Genomic DNA, 18,952 nt, shown 5'->3' on the forward strand with positions numbered 1-18,952 from the left:
GCCATATGCGATTCGCTGGGGGTGTCAATGTAATCTTAACGACACCCCCAGTTTGATCGCATATCGCAGTGCGATCGTGCAGTTCGCACAGGAGCGGAACGCACAAGTGTGAACTGCTGTGCGATCCGATCCTGATGCGGCTGCAAAAATGCCTCCTGTGCGTGTTTGCTGCGGGTGCGATGCGAATTTAGCCATACAGTTTGCAGTGCGCTCCGACATTACATGCGAACCCCGCACACGCACAAGTGTGAACCGGGGCTAAGGCCTCATGCACACTGGACGTTTTTGGAGCTGCTGTTAGCAGCGTAAGACGTTTTTTATTTTTGCAGTTGCAGAATGCCCATCCATGTTATTCTATGGCCTCATGCACACATAGAGCTTTTAGGAGCTCCAAGTGGCATAGGCGTTTTACAGCTCCAAAAAGAACCCAGGAACTGTGCGTTCTGGAGCTGCAGCGTCACTGCTAAAGGCTGAATAATGTTGCTTAACGTGCGTTAAGCCACGTTATACGTTTTTTTTTCTTCCATTTAAAATCAATGGTTCCCTATGGGAGCCTATTGATTTGAATGGAAGTCGCACCGCAAGTCGGATCAGGATGATCTGACTTGGGGCGCGACTTGCACTGTGAGAATCTTGAGGGGGAACTCCACGCCAAAATGGGGAAAAAACGGCGTAGGGTTCCCCCCCAGGTTCCAAACCAGGCCCTTCGGGTCTAGTATGGAATTTGAGGGTAGCCCCATGCCGAAAAAACGGCGTGGGGTCCCCCCCCAAAATCCATACCAGACCCTTATCCGAGCATGCACCCCGGCAGGCCAGGAAAGGGGAGGGGACGAGCGAGTGGCCCCACCCCCCCCCTGGACCATACCAGGCCACACGCCCTCAACATGGGGGGGTGTGGGTGCTTTGGGGCAGGGGGGGGCTCTGCACCCCCCCACCTCAAAGCACCTTGCCTTCATGTTGATGAGGACAAGGGCCTCATCGCCACAACCCTGGCTGGTGGTTGTGGGGGTCTGCGGGCAGGGGGCTCATCGGAATCTGAAGCCCCCCTTTAACAAGGGGGACCCCAGATCCCGGACCCCCTCCCTATGTGAATGGGTATGGGGTACACTGTACCCCTACCCATTCACCCCATGAAAGGCAGTGTGTGTAAATAACGACAGGAGACGTTTTGAAAAGTTTATTAAAAATCTTCATCCGGTCTTCTCCGCTCTGGTCTTCTCCTCTCCGGTCTTCTCCTCTCTTCTGGTCTTCTCCTCTCCGATCTTCTGCCCTCCGCTCTTCTGCCCTCCGCTCTTCTGCTCTTTTGCTCTTCTGCTCTTTTGCCTCCTCTGGTCTTCTTCTTCCTCCGGTCCTCCTCCAACGCTGTCCCCGGTGATTATGCCGGTCTCCGGTCTCTGCAGCTTATTATATAGTAATTAGGGGTGGGGCCTCCCGGTGACATCACCAGGAGGCCCCGCCCCCTTATGTCACCGACGTCACTGAGAGGCCACACCCCTAATGGCTATATAGCAAGCTGCAGAGACCGGAGACCGGCATAATCACCGGGACAGCGTCGGCAGAAGAGCGGAGAGGAGAAGACCAGAAGAGAGGAGAAGACCGGAGCGGAGAAGACCGAATGAAGATTTTTAATAAACTTTTCAAAACGTCTCCTGTCGTTATTCACACACACTGCCTTTTATGGGGTGAATGGGTAGGGGTAAAGTGTACCCCATACCCATTCACATAGGGAAGGGGTCCGGGATCTGGGGGGCCCCTTGTTAAAGGGGGCTTCCAGATTCCAATGAGCCCCCTGCCCGCAGACCCCCACAACCACAGGTGGGGATGAGGCCCTTGTCCTCATCAACATGGGGGCAAGGTGCTTTGAGGTGGGGGGTGCAGAGCCCCCCCTGCCCCAAAGCACCCACACCCCCCCATGTTGAGGGCGTGTGGCCTGGTATGGTCCAGGGGGGGTGGGGCCGCTCGCTCGTCCCCTCCCCTTTCCTGGCCTGCCGGGCTGCATGCTCGGATAAGGGTCTGGTATGGATTTTGGGGGGAACCCCACGCCATTTTTTCGGCGTAGGGCTACCCTCAAATTCCATACTAGACCCGAAGGGCCTGGTTTGGAACCTGGGGGGAACCCCACGCCATTTTTTTCCCTATTTTGGCGTGGAGTTCCCCCTCAAGATTCTCACAGCGCAAGTCGCGCTGCAAGTCGGATCATCCTGATCCGACTTGCGGTGCGACTTCCATTCAAATCAATAGGCTCCCATAGGGAACCATTGATTTTGAATGCAGGCAGCAAAAACGCTGCTAAAAGCTACGTGGCCAAACGTGCAATAACGCTAATGGAAAAAGCTACTGAAAGCACGTTTTTACAGCTGCTTTTTCCCGGCGTCAAGAAACAGCTTTGGAGCTCGTTTTTATGATGCCCTGTGTACATGGAGCCTAAATTGGCCTGGGGGAGAGGACCAAGATCAGAACTGGATCATGGATCAGAGACCCCTAATCGTGTATGAGAGGAGCCTTGGAGATGTGTAAACTCTGAACAAGACTTTTCCCAGCTCTCTCTGGGATGCTCTGCTACAGTATGTACACAATTGATGTACAGATTAGGCCAATGAGGTCTTGATGACTCATCTACGTTGTCCTTGAATGTGACTTAGACGGTTGGCTCTATTTCTTTTTTGTTTTATTATGTAACACCAATCAGTTGCACTGAACCAATAGCTGTGTATGTGATTGCTGTAAGTTGACTTCTGCACGAAGAAGTACCTTGTTGCTGTTTTTTATGTATGATCCTTTTTTTTATTAATTCAATAAAACATTTGAACTAAAACTCAGGGTAATATCTGGCTCATTACTTTTGGATGATGCAGAATATTTCCATGTAGATTTGTCTAAAAAGAGAATCACAACGTAGAAACCCTGGCAATCACAGTTGATGAATTTGAATATTCTGTTCAGATTGGACAAAATTTGCTTGCATGTGTGTAGGAAAGTCCAAAAATTTGCAATGCTCAGTAGGGATGATCGAACTTTTGAAAAGTTTGGTTCGACCAGAACCCCCGAATTTCCCGAAAGTTTGGTTTTGATTCCAGAACCCCATTGAAATCAATGGGACCCGAACTTCGGGAATCAAAAAACACAATTTTTAAGCCCTAAAACCTAATAAATGCCCCTAAAAAGTGCCTAGGGTTCTGGGTCATGCCCCAGGGACAATGAATCAGGCAAAAAAAGTTCTGAAAAATTGTCGTTTTTGATAGAGACAATTATTGAAAAAATTATTGAACAAAAAAAAATGAGATTTCTTTGGATTTAGTGTCTGGGGGTCTAAAAAGTGTACCTGTGAAGTTTCAGCTCTGTAGCGTGTCCAGAACCAGAAAAAAAACAGATTATTTTTCTTAGAATTTCAGTAGCGCAGGGATGGTGTTACCCTCCTTTCATAAAGTGCAAATAAATGTACTACATAAACAAAGACTTTTGAAGGACTCTGTTCTTGCTTAGTTGGATGTTTTGGATTATTTATGTACTTTATTTATTTGCACTTTATGAAAGGAGGGTAACGCCATCCCTGCGCTACTAAAATTCTAAGAAAGATAATCTGTTTTTTTTGTGATGAATTTTAATTTATGTATAGTTGTCACTGAGGCTTTATCAGAGTCAGGTCACCCTAAATTACGGTCACCCTGACATGACAGAGTGGGGTCACCCTGGCATGGCAGAGTCAGGTCACCCTAAACTCCGGTCACCCTGACATGGCAGAGTGGGGTCACCATGTGCTTCCTGTAAGGGGGTGTGGTATTTTGCACAATAGCTGACTAGCAAGCACGTATACCTGCTGTAGATATATCAGCAGTGCAACATGTTCACTAGACGGAACCCTGACACTTAAAAGTATCCCTACAAAAACTAGATTATTGAATCTAACTATAGTGGTATATAGTACCCTAACTACACTGCATATCCCTTTCCTCACACTAAAAGAACAGCTCCATACAGCAGAAGATAATTGCAAAATGACACTGGAGCTTTACAAGCAACAGGAGAAACACAAATGCTTCCACTGTCTTCCAAAGCCTCTGTATTACAGTGCTAGAAGTTAGGCGGGGCTATGTTATATACTGGGGGGGCGTATTCACTCCTGATTGGGCGCGATTCTCCAATGATGTTGTCTTCATAGAGCTGCCTGTTCCCTGTGTCTGTACTGGTATCCTCTGGTACTCCAGTTTCCTGCTACAAACAAAAACACACTGGTTGGCTAAAGCTCTACTGCAGACAAAACTTTATTTATTTATTTTTTTGAGGCTGTGGGCCTAATTTACTATAGCACCTAGTTGGCTAATGGGTAAACAAATGGTCACAAATGGCTAAAACTAGTCAGAAACGGTGTTCACTATAGCACGCAGTGAATATTTACTCATATTGGTGAATTGCACATGGAAATAATATTTAAAGCTTAATTTCATAGATTAAATAGTTTCAAAACAAGTGGTATGTTGTTTGGAGATTATCTGCTTTGAAATTTCTTGAAATATTGTTGTGAAAGCAGAAATATGCTTGAAAGTCTGAGAAGAGATAAATTCACCCTGTTTTTAGAGCATGCCCAGACTAGAAAATTAGTCACAAACTGATGCCTCGTACACACGCATCGATTATTGGCCGGGAATTTTCGGCCAACGTCCGATCTGCCGATTTTCGGCTTGTTAGTATGATGCTTCCGACAACCGACTCCGACTTTTCGGCCGAAAAAAATCTGGTGTGCAGGCTATAAAATTTTTGTTGGCTGTCAACACAACGGCCGATTTTCCGTCAGTCAGTACAGATTTCGGCAGACAAAAATCTGATGAGCAAGACTGGGCATGCTCAGAGAAGAAAAAACACACAGAAAGTAAACCAGCACATGACATCACTTCTGAAGTAGATTTCTGTTGGCCGAGAAAATTCGTGTGCAGTCTAGGCACATTCCAACCAACAAAACAACACTGGACAAAAGTCGGATGATCGGTCGGCCGATAATCGTTGCGTGCGTACAAGGCATTACTTTAGTTGAGGTCTCAAGTGTTTTAATTGGGAGTAATTAAATGGAGAATGACTATTTCTTCTCCCTATTCTTAGTGAATTAGGCCCTTGGTCTCAATTCTTGAAATTTCCTCTTGTTTCCTCTATGGACAGGAAGTGATGGGATACCTCACCAGTGCTGACATACAGTAGACTGTAATAAAACACATTTTGCTCACGAACTTGGGGAAGGGTAGGAACTTCTGTCCAGTTATTACATCTTTGGCTTTCTGTCCCATTGGCAATTGCTCCCGCTTTACTCATTTCCTATCTTGCTGTTACAGACTGCCAGAGGAACAGTCACTGAAGTCAAATTTCCCCAATAAGGTGAAAATCAGCAATTTAAAAAATGGCAGAGTTTTTACCTTTTTACAAGTGTAACCATACATAAAAGAAAACTTTTAGCTGGAGTTCGCTTTTAATGGATCACTGACCAGACAGGCCTTGTGTGAGTTTGGTTTAATATTAGAATGTAAGGTTCTTTCATGCAGAGACTGACATTAATTGGTGTACTTTGCCTGCTGCATGTTAAGTTGATGTTAATAATAGAAATGAAGACAAAAAGCCTTAACACTGATGTAAAAGACTGCCTACTTTGGCAATTTACTGTAAAAATGCCAATATTTACTACATTATACTTAACTATTATGCAGAAACCAGCCTGGTGTCAACGCAGCTAGCATTGACAGACGTTTTAAAGGAATTAGTGGTCCCCAGGCAAATACTGTATCTCACAGGTGAGCCTCCTAATTCCTAAATCCTTTTCATATATTTGTGCAAAATCTTTGTGAATTTATCAGAATTGTGTGGGAATGGAAAATCCGATTCTTACAGCTGATTGCCAATAAAAAATTAAAGTGCCATTAAGAACAAAAAAGGACAAATTATAGAACTTTGAATACTTTGAGTATGTTTTAAAGCTAAGTGATCTAGTAGGTGCTAAACATAATAAAGTGGTAATACAACCTTCCCTAAATTCCAAAAAACATTGTTAGATCTGTGCCCCTGGGATAACTGCCAAAAACATTTTCTCAGAGCATGAGGAATCTTTAAGACTCCTAAAAACATCATATAAAAACAAAGTTAAAAAAGGAACCTAAAGTGATTGTAAAGTCTCGTGGTTTTTTTTTTGTTTGTTTTTTAAATAACAAACATGTAATACTCACCTCCTCTGTGCAGTTCATTTTGCACATAGCAGCCCAGATCCTCTTCTCGGGTCCCTCTTCGCTGCTCCTGGCCCCTCCCTTCTGTTGAGTGCCCCCACAGCAAGAGGCTTGCTATGGGGTCACCCGTATCGAGCTGCAGCTCCGTTTGTCCATTCAGACACGGAGCTGCCATTTGGTCACGCCCCCTCTCTCCTGATTGGCTATCTGGCTTTAATTGACAGTAGCATGAGCCAATGGTGACACTGCTGCATTTTAGCCAATCCAAAGGGAGATTCCTAGATGGCCGAGGGACTTGTGGACATCGATGGATAGAGATGGGGCTCAGGTAAGTATTAGAGCTGCTGGGATGGCTGCTACACACGGAAGGTTTTTTATCTTAAAGCATAGAAAGAATTAAAATAAAAAAAACCTTTTGCTTTTACAACTCCTTTAACCACTTGCCGACCGCCAGCAGTACATATACTGCAGCAGGTCGGCTCTGAAAAAAAACGTAACTGTATGTTGCTTTGTGGGACCGTTAGTGGGGGTGCACGCATGCGCCAATTGGCTACATGGGGAGCCAATTCAGTAGGTCTGTTGGCCATGATTGCTGCCGGGCACCCGCGATTGCTCCCTATGGAGACAAAACAACGGTCTGCCATTGTAAACACGGCAGACTGCTGTTCTGTCAGTAGTGAACACAGGGATCTTGTGTTTCTCCTATATAGGAACACAAGTCTCTGTGTTCATGCAGCAAGCCCATCCCCCCACAGTTAGAAAGCATCCCCTAGGGACACATTTAACCCTTTGATCGCCCCCCGTGTTAGCCCCTTCCCTGTCAGAGTCATTAGTACAGTAACAGTGCATATTTTTAGCACTGATTACTTTAGAAATGTCACTGGTCCCCCCAAAAGTGTCAAAAATGTCAGTTAGGTGTCCGATCTGTCCACGGCAATGTCGCAGTCCCGTTACAAATCGCTGATCGCCGCCATTACTAGTTAAAAGAAAAATCTAAAAAATAAAAATTACATAAATCTTTCCCCTAGTTTGTATACGCGATAACTTTTGAGCTATCCAATCAAAATATGCTTATTGGGATCTTTTTTTTTTTTTTTTTTACCAAAAATATGTGGCAGAATACAAATTGGCCTAAAATGATTAAAAATTTTGATTTTTACATTTTTTTTTTTTATTGGGAATGTTATATAACAGAAAGTAAAAAAAAATTGTCGCTCTATTTTTGTTTATAGTGCAAAAAATAAAAATTGCATAGGTGATCAATTACCACCAAAAGAAAGCTCTATTTGTGGGGGGGGGGGGGGAGACATACATTTTATTTGGGTACAGCATTGCATGACGGCACAATTGTCAGTTACAGTAATGCAGTGCCGTATCACAAAAAAATGGCTTGGTCATCAGGGGGGAAAACCTTCTGGTCCAGAAGTGGTTAATGTGGAACTAAACCCTGCTATTCTTTTGTAGCTAAATATGTTGCTATCTTAGCTTCTATTTAGATCTGCAGTTGTCATGGTGTTACACATGTGGTCAGCTATAATAAGTTATGACTTCAGCCATTCGGAAGCTTGAAAGTTTGCTTGGGAACTGGCAAAAGTTTTGTTCTCAGTTACTTGCTGGTTTCTGGCCTAGGTCAACATGATACATACATACATCTCATAAGCCTTCATTGTTTTTTATTTTATTTGTAGTAGGGGATGAGGGGCTTTTTCAGAGGGCTCTAACCAAACTCTCCTGCCTGCGTGCCTGAACTAAGGGCAGACAGATTCCAGGTAGTAAATGCTACCTAAATCACCTTCCTTCACCAGGATGGTACTTTTAAAAATGCTAGGGGGGTGTGGGGGGGTAGTGATTCCTCAAGAAAACAAAATAATCAAACTAAAATTAAAATAAACAAATATAATTTTCAGTTTGTGGTGCTCAGATACAGTTAAGTTCTACTCTAAGTCGATATGTTTAGTTATGCTTTAAATAATAAAAATCACCATGTTAAACAGGAAGACAAAAGGGAAGAGAGTTAAGAGTGAAAAACTAAGATGTAAAGGAAAAGGAAAGGAATAAGGAAGAAGAAAAAGAGATGGGCAAAAGAGGTCTCTTTCAGATACATACACAGTTAAGGGCAGTAATAGAGCAAAACTTTGTAATTGACTCCCTACTCTGCTCTTAAAGAGGAAATAAACTTGTCAAATATATGTAAGAAACATGTGTTGCCCCTCTGGTATTGTCATCCTCTCTGGCACTTTTTTTAACCAGTGTCCTCTTACTAATTAAAATTAATTAAAATAATAAGCATGTTATACTTGCCTGCAATGGTTTTGCACAGACCAGACCCAAACCTCCTCTTCTGGGTGCTCTGCCAGCAATCTTGGCTCCTCTTCTTCTTCTTGTGCCCTGTGCCCCGTATAGCATGCTGCTTGTTATGGGGGCACACAGTGCATGCTTGCTATGGTGCTATGTGTGTCTATAGAGCCATGCTCCAAAGACACACACAGCGGGGCTGTGTCTCTTCTATCTAAAAGACTCTACCTGCTAGAAATTTAGTCTTTATCTTCTAGAAAATTCCACTTTAAAGAGGATTGAGAACTGGATGTGAAGCAGGAGCACTTACCATATTTTGTAAGTATGCATGGCACATTATGAGGAGTTGCCTTTGAGTTTGCTCTGTTCTAGTGATGGCAAGTGCTCTTCCTAGCTATTCAACAGCTGTCTGTGCTTCTTCAGCCATAGGACAGAAAGTGATGATGAAGCTCATATGCACAATGAAGTTTCATTATTGTGACACTAAGCGCCTCTGTTCAGCATTTTACACTTGTTGTTTTTAATACTCATTTTCATCACAATGAAATGATGTTTAACCCATCAATGGGGTACCCCTATCTTCAGCATTATATGTCACCGTCTTACAAAGCCCTCCCCATTAGACACACCTTAATAAATCATCTCTTCAATCTTTTTGAGTATTTAGGTAGACCCTGAAATTTAAATATAAGATAACTATATTCAGCTGGATTCAGCTAGATTGGGTGATGATCCTCATACCTGTGGTCACTATCAAATCTGAGGGTAAAAGTAAAATTAGACATGCATGAAATTTTTGGATCATTACTATTGCTCTTGACCGAAACAAACTAACTTTCAAGGTCTCCGGCCACCCTCCCTCTTTCTGCTCTTTAGCCATGAAAATACATGATCAGGTCACCCAAGCATACATGTTTATGTGTGAGTGTGGAATACGAAACACTTTCAGCAATTGGATCATGGTTTCATGTCTGGCCAGCCTCTAATACAGCTTTTCTCAAACTTTTCAACAGAGGAAACCTTGAAATACATTTCTGGTCTCGGGGAACCCCTGCTAAAAATTAAAAATCTACACTCATGACAGTCAGTGGGAAGAATGCGCCTTACTCTTGTCATCATTGGGAAGAATTACCCCCTTACAGATAGCTAAAAGGAACAATGGTGTCATACAGGAACTTATCTGAGAGGCAGAAATTGCCCATTGCTCAAGGAACCCCTAAAAGGAACAATGGTGTCATACGGGAACTTATCTGAGAGGCAGAAATTGCCCATTGCTCAAGGAACCCCTAAAAGGAACAATGGTGTCATACGGGAACTTATCTGAGAGGCAGAAATTGCCCATTGCTCAAGGAACCCCTAAAAGGAACAATGGTGTCATACGGGAACTTATCTGAGAGGCAGAAATTGCCCATTGCTCAAGGAACCCCTAGCAACCTCAGGAGGAACCCTAAGGTTCCATGGAACCCTGGTTGAAAAACCCTGCTCTAATATCCGCTTACAACTGGCTCCTTTACTGAATAATTTCATTAAATTATATTATAGAAAAAATGTAATGAATCTCATGATTATCCAAACAATGTAGATTGATGCATCTCCAATCCTTGGTGATCCCAATAGTTCATGTTTTGCATATCTCCTCAAAGAAGCATAGGTCTGGTTATTGTAAATTGCTACCAATTATAAACTTGTCCTTAAACTTTTATCAATCAATACAACAGTGTACTTTTATCAAATGTTACCAATTAATAAAACTGTGCTTCTACCTGGAAGCTTAGGAAACAAGCTAGTGGCCAGTAAGATCCAGAGCTGAAAGAATGTGTTTTGCATTGCACACCATCAATTGCATCAGTATCGAAAATGCATAAAATGTCAATGTCAATAAACTTCAACCTAATACTAAATGTATACTGTATAATACCACACGCATCCACCAAGACACACCTATATATGTATTGCATCATATACTTCACTACAACCTTTACTTGAATACAAATATATGCTTTTCACCACACATACTAGTAAGAAACAAGTATATTTTCAATATACTGTGACTATTTTGGTTTGTTTTTCGAAAGATTCTGGTCTACCTTTAAATTCAGGGAGCTTTGATATAATAGGAGTCATCAGAGAGGAACAGCTAGTTACCAAGGAGACTCCCTGATGAATGAGAGAAGGACTGGTACCAGAGCTACACATTCTGTATCTCCCTAATTCAAAGGAGCTCACATTTTATTCACTGGCTGGTTAGACTGTGTCAGGCATTCACAGAGCATGGCTTTCTGCTGACAAACAGGACTGTAACCTTATTTGTGCGGGGAAGGATTGTTTGTGTGATCTGACTGTAGGAAAAAAAAATCAGGGACATAGAAGAAAGCCTTGTTTCAGTGTGAGAAAAGAACAGAGATTGTAGCGATGAGAGATTTCCTTGGATCGAACTTGACTGCACGAGAACAAATACATTCCAAGGACATGATAGCCTAGCCAGAGCAGGCTAAGGTGGAAAATGAGATTATTGATATTTAAAGTGAATATTCCAATATGATGCAGAGCCAGGAGTGGGTGAGAAATGCCTCCCTTTCTCTGTACTGCAGTGTATGGGATTTTTGTTTAAGTCATGGATCTCTGGAAAATGTGATTTCTCAATGGATCTCTGGACTAGGTCTCAGCAGGCTAGCCTAACTTCTGCATGCTGCTGGCATTTATTTCTTTGTTAAACTAAAAAAAAAGATTTTCTATTTACATGTGATTTGCATTGAGCAGTGAATATTTGGAACTTGTCACTTTAGCAGTTCTGTTTGACGCTAGAAGCTCTGAGGACTTTGATGTGAATTGTCTGATGACACTCACATTTTTCTAACAGGATACAAAAGTTACTTATCCATCACAAAACTACTGTAAGGCTCTACGGATGAGGGGAATTATTCTTTCCATGGAGCAGATTTATACGCCAGCCTACAAAGGAGATACAAAGATCAGTGACAATAGAAGCAAAGAAGCTTTCAAAAATGCCGAAGTCAGGGCATTGTAGAATAAAGGTAGGCTGACAATTTCCTTACTAACATTTTCAGCTTGGCTCCTAAGGGTTTTGTGTGCATGTGCATGAGCTGTCTGAAATAACAATGCATGGACTTTTTAGTAATACTGCATTAGGATAGTCTTGTTTGTTTATTGCCTTTTATTCTTGTATATCGTTTTTCCTTTTAAGATTTTTTTTTTTGTGTGCTTCTGTTGTAGGTATTGATTTGTGTATAGTAAACTATGTATGCAAATGTATTGAAAAATGTATGTTTATATTAACCCATAACATTTGGCACCATCTGTATATAAGCCAGTGCAGCGAGTTACTTACTACACAATTAAAATGAATAAAGTGCATGAGAGATTTATTTATTTATTCATTTTTGCACTAGTAATATAGGACATTTGGTCTGCTGAGTCTGGGACACCAATCATTACAGCTATTCTGTAAACTAGGGGTTGAGACCTCTCCTGCAGTATCTTCAAAGTCTTCTATACAGCTGAGTGATAATTCCATGTACTGTTTTGTCACTGGAAAATTCAGGTCAGAGAGTCATACAGCTTAAAGTGAAATAAAACTATTAAATCCTGTACACAAACACTTCTTAGCTTGCATGTACAAAGTTCCATTTTTCAGCAGTGCAATAGTGTGCATCAGGAATTCCTACACTGAGATAAGTCAGAGAGTTACCTGGGAACCCAAGAGCTCAGTTGAATAAAAAAGGTCATTCAAGCTAATAGAAAGATCCCCCTTTTCTGACCCCATGTAAAGTAATTAGGAAGACTGCACCCCCCTTAGATTATGATCCTAGGTTACAGACAAAATAAGCAGGAGATAGGACAACTTTCCTACTGCTATCTGGAGGGTTTCAAACAGTCTCAATTTTGTCTCCAGAATAATACATTTATTTTATTAGAATGATATATCAGATGAATGAGATTCTTGTGGATATTCTAGGGACCACTTTCCTGCTGCTAACTGGAGGGTCTCATAGAGCTTCAATTTAGTCTCTAGAATAATAAATGTATCTTAAGATTCTTTATTCGTATGACATTTTGGGTGAGTGAGATTCATATGGATACTATTACACAAAAGTAATATATTTGTATATGTTTTATTTGTATGATGTTTATTGCCCTGGAATAAATAGGTAGAGAGGTATGACCACTTTCCTGCTGACAACTGGAGGGTCTCATAGAGCTTCAATATAGTCTCTAGAATAATAAATGTATCTTTATCGTATGATATTTTGGGTGAGTGAGATTCATGTGGATACTATTACACAAAAGTAATATATTTGTATGTTTTATTTGTATGATATTTATTGCCCTGGAATAAATAGGTAGAGAGATAGGACCACTTTCCTGCTGCCAACTGGAGGGTCGCATAGGGCTTCACTTTTGTCTCCAGAATAATAAATGTATCTTTATTCATATTATATTTTGGGTGAATGAGATTTGTTGGACCCTAGAAAAAAATAGGCAAAGAATGTGGCATGTTTTACCTTCAAGTTGGCTGCTAGGCTCAAAGCAAATGCTACCCAAAACCCCTAGAGAAAAATAAATGGAAAAGTTTAAAATCTAGATTTGTAACCAATGCTGATCCCTGTTTATAGCCTTAATTTGATTGTGTATTAATACTGACTGTCTGAGGCAGAGTATATTGTCATTGTGTCAATTCCTGATAAAAACCTATAAATAAAAACATGAAAATAAAATCCAAATATGTATTTTCCTGAACTATCTGTAATATATATTTTACTATATACTATACTATATACTATAAAATATAGTTTTATACTGATAGCAGTTCTTTGTCACTAAGGCATTCCATTCATTTATTCAAACTATCTGATAACAGGAAGCATTATTAACTAGCAATTATTGTTATGTTTGATAAACAAGGGGAATATGTGAATCTGAAATGGATTTGATTAGTTGATTATGTACAAGCAGGTTTTTCCAATCTTCAGGAATTCATACAATTCATGAATCACAATCAGCTGGATTCCTGCACTCTGTGATTCTCCATGGATCAAACACGGATGCAAGCAAATATGAAGGACAACCAAAACTGCAAATCTCAATTTCTCATGATTATATTATTTTCATTAGTAATCTTAGCAGTAGTAGTAGAATGGTAAGAACCGTTTTTGTTCTGTGTTTTGTGCCTACTACATAGATACAATAGCACAAACTGGTAAAGGAAATGTTAGTAACACAGCATCAAAGCAGAGCTGGCCTTGTCCTTTTGTCTCTGTTGTCATAAAGCTCTTCCCTGCCTCCATAGAACTAGTCTGTATGATATGACAGTTTCTCAGTGATTGCAAAACAACCCTGACAAAACTTACTAACAGCAGCAAGACAAAGAGGAGTGATTACTCATCGCACCAATTTTATGAATGTTCTTGACACTGAGAACAATCACTTATCTGTCATTTTTCTAAATTAGGCATAGAAAAATACATTCTTGTTATGACCTCTAAGGTCATTATCAAGTCTTTTTCAAGTCATATCTCTAAAACTACTAGTTTAGTTAAGAGGGTTAACAATCAAATCAGTTTAAGAGGAACTCCAGCTGTTTCCAAAAAAATAAAAGTCAAGACTAACAAATACTGTAGCTGCTGACTTTTAATAAACAGGTACTTAACAGTCTAGGGATCCAGCTCTATCATCATGTGGGATGGCTCTTTGCCCGTCTTCAGGTCACCAGCACCACCATCTTGAGTGTGGGAGCCATCTGTGGCTTCCTATTGGTTTACAGTTGGCTCCCCATTGTTATAGCACGAGCCTCCCTGCGCCTTGTGAACAGACCTGCAGTCTCCAGGGACCTGTGACGTGACCCAGGAGGTTGCGGGCAGGGAGGAGAGGCTGAACTTTCACTCTGGTTTCTTAGGTGATCCAAGTGGAAGTAGGAGTGGGTACCTGTCAAAACTAAGTTCCCGTTTCCTGAAAAAAAAAAAAACCTTTAAAATATAGTGTGGGGGGGGGGGGGCTCCATTGAAATGTATGTAAACCCATTAAAAAATGAATTCTCTGCAGCTATGGTTTAATAGATTCGGTGGCTGCATTAGGTTTCTTTTTTCCTGTTTTTTTTTTACCTGGTGGTCCAGCCAGTAACAAGCAGGGGACAGTCTACATATTCTAGGAAACTGTCATCAATAAGTTTTAGTAGGCATTACTGTGTGAATTCTGTTCATCACAGATAGCAGTACACCCATCATGAACCTAAACAACATGATGATACAACTGTCTTTAGTCCATGACAACCTGGGCCCACAAGAAGAGGTTGTTTGATACTGCACGTCATTTAACCAGGAAATAGGATAGCAGTATAGCAGTAATAGAAGAACCAGAAACCAACGCATGGATAAGATAACTAATAGAAAAAGCACTCATTTATGCTAATAAAATACATTTTACATTCTCAGAACAGTAATGGAAAACTCCCAGATATTTATATGTCCTTCAAAGCCTCCTACTACATTAACTCCAGAATTTGAGTAAGGATTTGAGTAAGAAAAAACATTGTTATTCTGCATATTACTGAAACTGCATTTAAAATACTGTATAGAAAGACAGCTGTGTAGTTTGCACTTCCACTTTAAAGTAAAACTTAAAAATTGATGTGATCATATTATAATAATAAAGATTTGGCATGAACAGTAGTAAATTGGTTCTGAAGGCAACGTTTTTTTTTTTTTTTTTTACTTTAATACTTCTCTGCATTAAGGTAACATACCTTCCAATACCAGTTCCACACTAAAAAAAAAAGCTCTATCTCTCAATCCAGCACTGTCCCATGTGCAGCCGTGTGGCTCCTCTCTTCCTGCATTAACAGGAGTCTCTAAGAACAGCGGGAGCTATTTGCTCCTGCTGCTGTCTGGTAAATCCTCTGAGGAGGGAGCAAAGGGTGAGGCCGAGCCACGCAGTGCATGCCTAAGGATGCACACAGCCCAGCTTAGGAACGCACACAAGTGCCCCTCCAAGCAGCCAGCAGGCGAAGAGGAAGAGTGGAGAGTGCCGGCGGGGGACTCCAGGAGATATAGCGTTTTTTTAAATTTTAATTAAAAAAAAAAAAAAGATTTACAACCATTTTAAACACGTATCAAATTATTTGCACTAAAGAATAAAAATGAAATAAAAAAGAAAAAAAAGTTGAACAAATCAAAAACTACATTTTGTTTTAAGAATGCAGTGGCATTTTTTATGGAAATCATACCACGGTGATAGCTCCTTCATCCATCCTATTACATACATAAACCCTTATTCAGTAGGGCAAAGTGTAATAGTAAACAGAGTTCATCTTTCAGTGATCTGGCTTAGAGAAAACTTTTGAACATTGAGTAGTACTTTCATAAATGCTTGCATTACCTGTTTGTTTTAAATACACTCTTTATTTTCCTAAAACGTAAGCCCTAAGTAGTCTGAATAGCACCATTACTAATATGCTGCTAATGTATACTTTTTGTCCTGGTCTCCATTTCAAACTACTATTTTTGTCTACTGACATATGCACATAGCAGTGATATTTGGCTGTCATTGAGTGGGATGTTTCTGATATGTTTGCTGCAATTGACAGCATAGTTTTACATCTCCATTTTTTGTGAGATGTTTATAGGGGAGATACAGGGTCTCTAAAGGCACAGTATATTTTTACTCACTGATTAAATACACAGTTGAATATAAGATGAATAAATCATATATAGCAGCGTTTTTTTGTAAACACTGAAAAAAAGAAAAGACTGTGTAAAGTTTAAAGGAAGCACTTACTGCACTCACTGGGAGTGCCTCATTAACCACTTAAGCCCCGGAAGATTTTACCCCCATTCCGACCAGGGGGTATTTTGCGATTCGGCACTGCGTGAATTTAACGCACAATTGCGCGGTCGTGCGACGCTGTACCTAAACGAATTTGACGTCCTTTTTTTCCCACAAACAGAGCTTTCTTTTGGTGGTATTTGATCACCTGTGCGATTTTTTGATCACGCGCTATAAACAAAAAAAGAGCGTCAATTTTGCAAAAATAGCAATATTTTTCACATTTTTTTATATGAAATTCCCCCAAAAAAAAATGTAAAAATCAAAATTTTTAAAAATTTTCGGCCAATTTGTTTTATGCTACCTATGTTTGGTAAAAAAAAATCGCAAAAAGCGTATTTTGATTGGTTTGCGCAAAAGTTATCGCGTTTACTAACAAAGGGAAAGATTTTTGTCATTTTTGTTGTTTTTTTTTTAACGCGTAATGGCGGCGATCTGCGATTTTTTTGCGGTACTGCGACATTGCGGCGGACAGATCGGACCCTTGACTGACATTTTTGACACTTTTGGGGTTACCAGTGACATTTCTACAGTAATCAGTGCTATACATATGCACTGTTACTGTAAAAATACACTGGTAGTGAAGGGGTTAACTTTATTTGGAAGGGAGGGGCTGTGTGTGTCCCTAGGGGCGTGGTTTCTACTGTGATTGGCTGTGGCTCTAGCTGTAAGGACACTGATCAACGGATCTACATACCAGATCCGTTTTATCAGTGTCTTTGCAGCGAGGAGAATGACAGGCAGTGGTCCGTGACCACGCGGGAGCGGGAGCGCGCCCCCGGGGGCGCGCGCTCGCTCCCTAGACCCTCACAAGCAAGCAACGTAGCCCTACGTTAGTTTGCCTGTGAGGGGCTGACCGCCGACGTAGATAGTCGTGCGGCGGTCGGCAAGTGGTTAAAGGAGTCCATTTTCATTTAGCTAAAAAAATCTATGTTTACTCTTAAGCCCCGTACACACGTACCGATTGTCGGCCGAACGATCGGCAGTCTTTTGTCCAGGGCTGTCGTGTCTGTTGAAAACTGCAAAAGACTGCACACGAATTTTGTCGCCCAACAACAGCCGACTGCAGAAGTGATGTCATGTGATGGTTAACTTTCCTTGTCTTTTTTCTTTTCTGAGCATGCCCAGTCTTGCAAATCTGCTGTCTGTCTGCCGAAATCTGTACTGACTGGCGAACAATCGGCCGTTCTGGTGTTGGCCAACAAAAATTTTACTGCCTGCACGACAGATTCTGTTCGGCCGAAAATGCGCTGTCGGCTGTCGGAAGCATCATACTAACAAGCCTACAATCGGCCGATCGGTCGTCGGCCGAATATTTACGGCCGACAATCGGTACGTGTGTATGGGGCTTAAGTAACCAATCAGGTGCAGGATATTAACAAAAAAAAATTTTTTTGATGATGTGACGCAACCGTCCCAGACTCTACTTGAGTGCTTCCGTCAGTATACCGCTTCCTCCAGTCTGAACACAGACATCAGACCCTATAGCTGCCCATTACAACCAAGAACCAGATGGGAATCAATTTAGTTGCAAAACTGGAACTCTTTATTTGAGAACTGACAGAGAATTTATACTACACAACCAGGTAAGGCTGATCACGTTATCATATGCAAATGCAACTGTATACAGAAATATAATTAACATGCTATTTAACTCAGAACTTAAAACCAGCCTAGGTGGAGTGCACAGAATTCTAGCAAGCAAACAATAGGTGACACAATTAACAATTAACCATGGGACAGCAGAAAACACATAATACCTTAATAAACAGCAGGAGACCACCAGCAACAGACTGCCCAGCATCAAGCTCACAAAGTACAAAACACATCCCGACAATAATTTTCTAGCAGACAATAGGTGTGTTAATTAGCACAATTAACAATGTGTGGAAGACGGGTCGTTGAGCTTATGATAATAACATCTGCTATGAGTCTGACTGTGTGGAGCAGTCCTTATTGGTAAGGGGGCAGCTAGGCCCTAAACAGGGACCCCAGGCCTAGAGTCCCAGAGTCTATATGTCTTGGGGAGACATGGACTTGAATCCAAACTAACATTACTCCAAGGGTCCCCCCAGCATACACCTCACAAAGAGTAGTGTTCCCTTAAAAAAGCCAGGACCCATAGTCAGTAGGCAAGAGTCTAGCCTGCAGTCCCCTCCAAAAGCCTCTGTCCAGGGGGAGTCTATCACAGATGACTGATGTATACATAGCTTTACTGAGCTAAGTGAAAAACATAACCTCCAGACCTACACCTTCTAAAACAAGTCAGCTATTGCAGCTACAATACTGTATTTCTATCCTCACAGTCTTACTTTAATAAGATTTTGATCCTAGGTGATGTTACACCTAATTGGAAACAGCCAGTAAAATAAACAAGAAGATCCCTGCTTTGGTACTGCCGATTTCCAGTCTTTATAGGATATAGGGAGAAATAAAAGATTATAAGTCTTATCTCCACAAACAGAATATTTTTTTAAAGCTTGTTCTAATATTACTGTACAAAGTGGATATGCCAGATGGTAGAAAACTGATTATATGATTTAAGTGTGGGAAAACTGCTCATACTACTCTCTATTGGATTTAAAGCTTATACTTGATCAAGGCACTCCCCAGCCTTT

The 18,952-nt window shown here is 41.2% G+C and overlaps 1 protein-coding gene across 3 annotated transcripts in view; it reads left to right on the forward strand.

Moving 5' to 3' along the window:
• KCNMB2 (potassium calcium-activated channel subfamily M regulatory beta subunit 2) overlaps nucleotides 1-18,952 on the forward strand; it is a 765,065-nt gene that overhangs the window by 325,377 nt on the left and 420,736 nt on the right. The window contains exon 2 of one of the 3 annotated variants that reach the window (XM_082252378.1): nucleotides 11,356-11,530. The exons of 1 other annotated variant lie outside the window; for it this stretch is intronic. The gene's annotated coding sequence lies outside the window, so the exon portion shown is untranslated. Of the gene's footprint in view, nucleotides 1-10,663; nucleotides 11,531-18,952 lie in introns of those variants that run through there. One more of the 3 variants, XM_082252379.1, reaches the window with a different exon arrangement.

This window comes from Pelophylax lessonae (assembly GCF_965119305.1).
Source record: "Pelophylax lessonae genome assembly, chromosome: 3".
In the NCBI taxonomy this organism is placed as follows: Eukaryota; Metazoa; Chordata; class Amphibia; order Anura; family Ranidae; genus Pelophylax; species Pelophylax lessonae.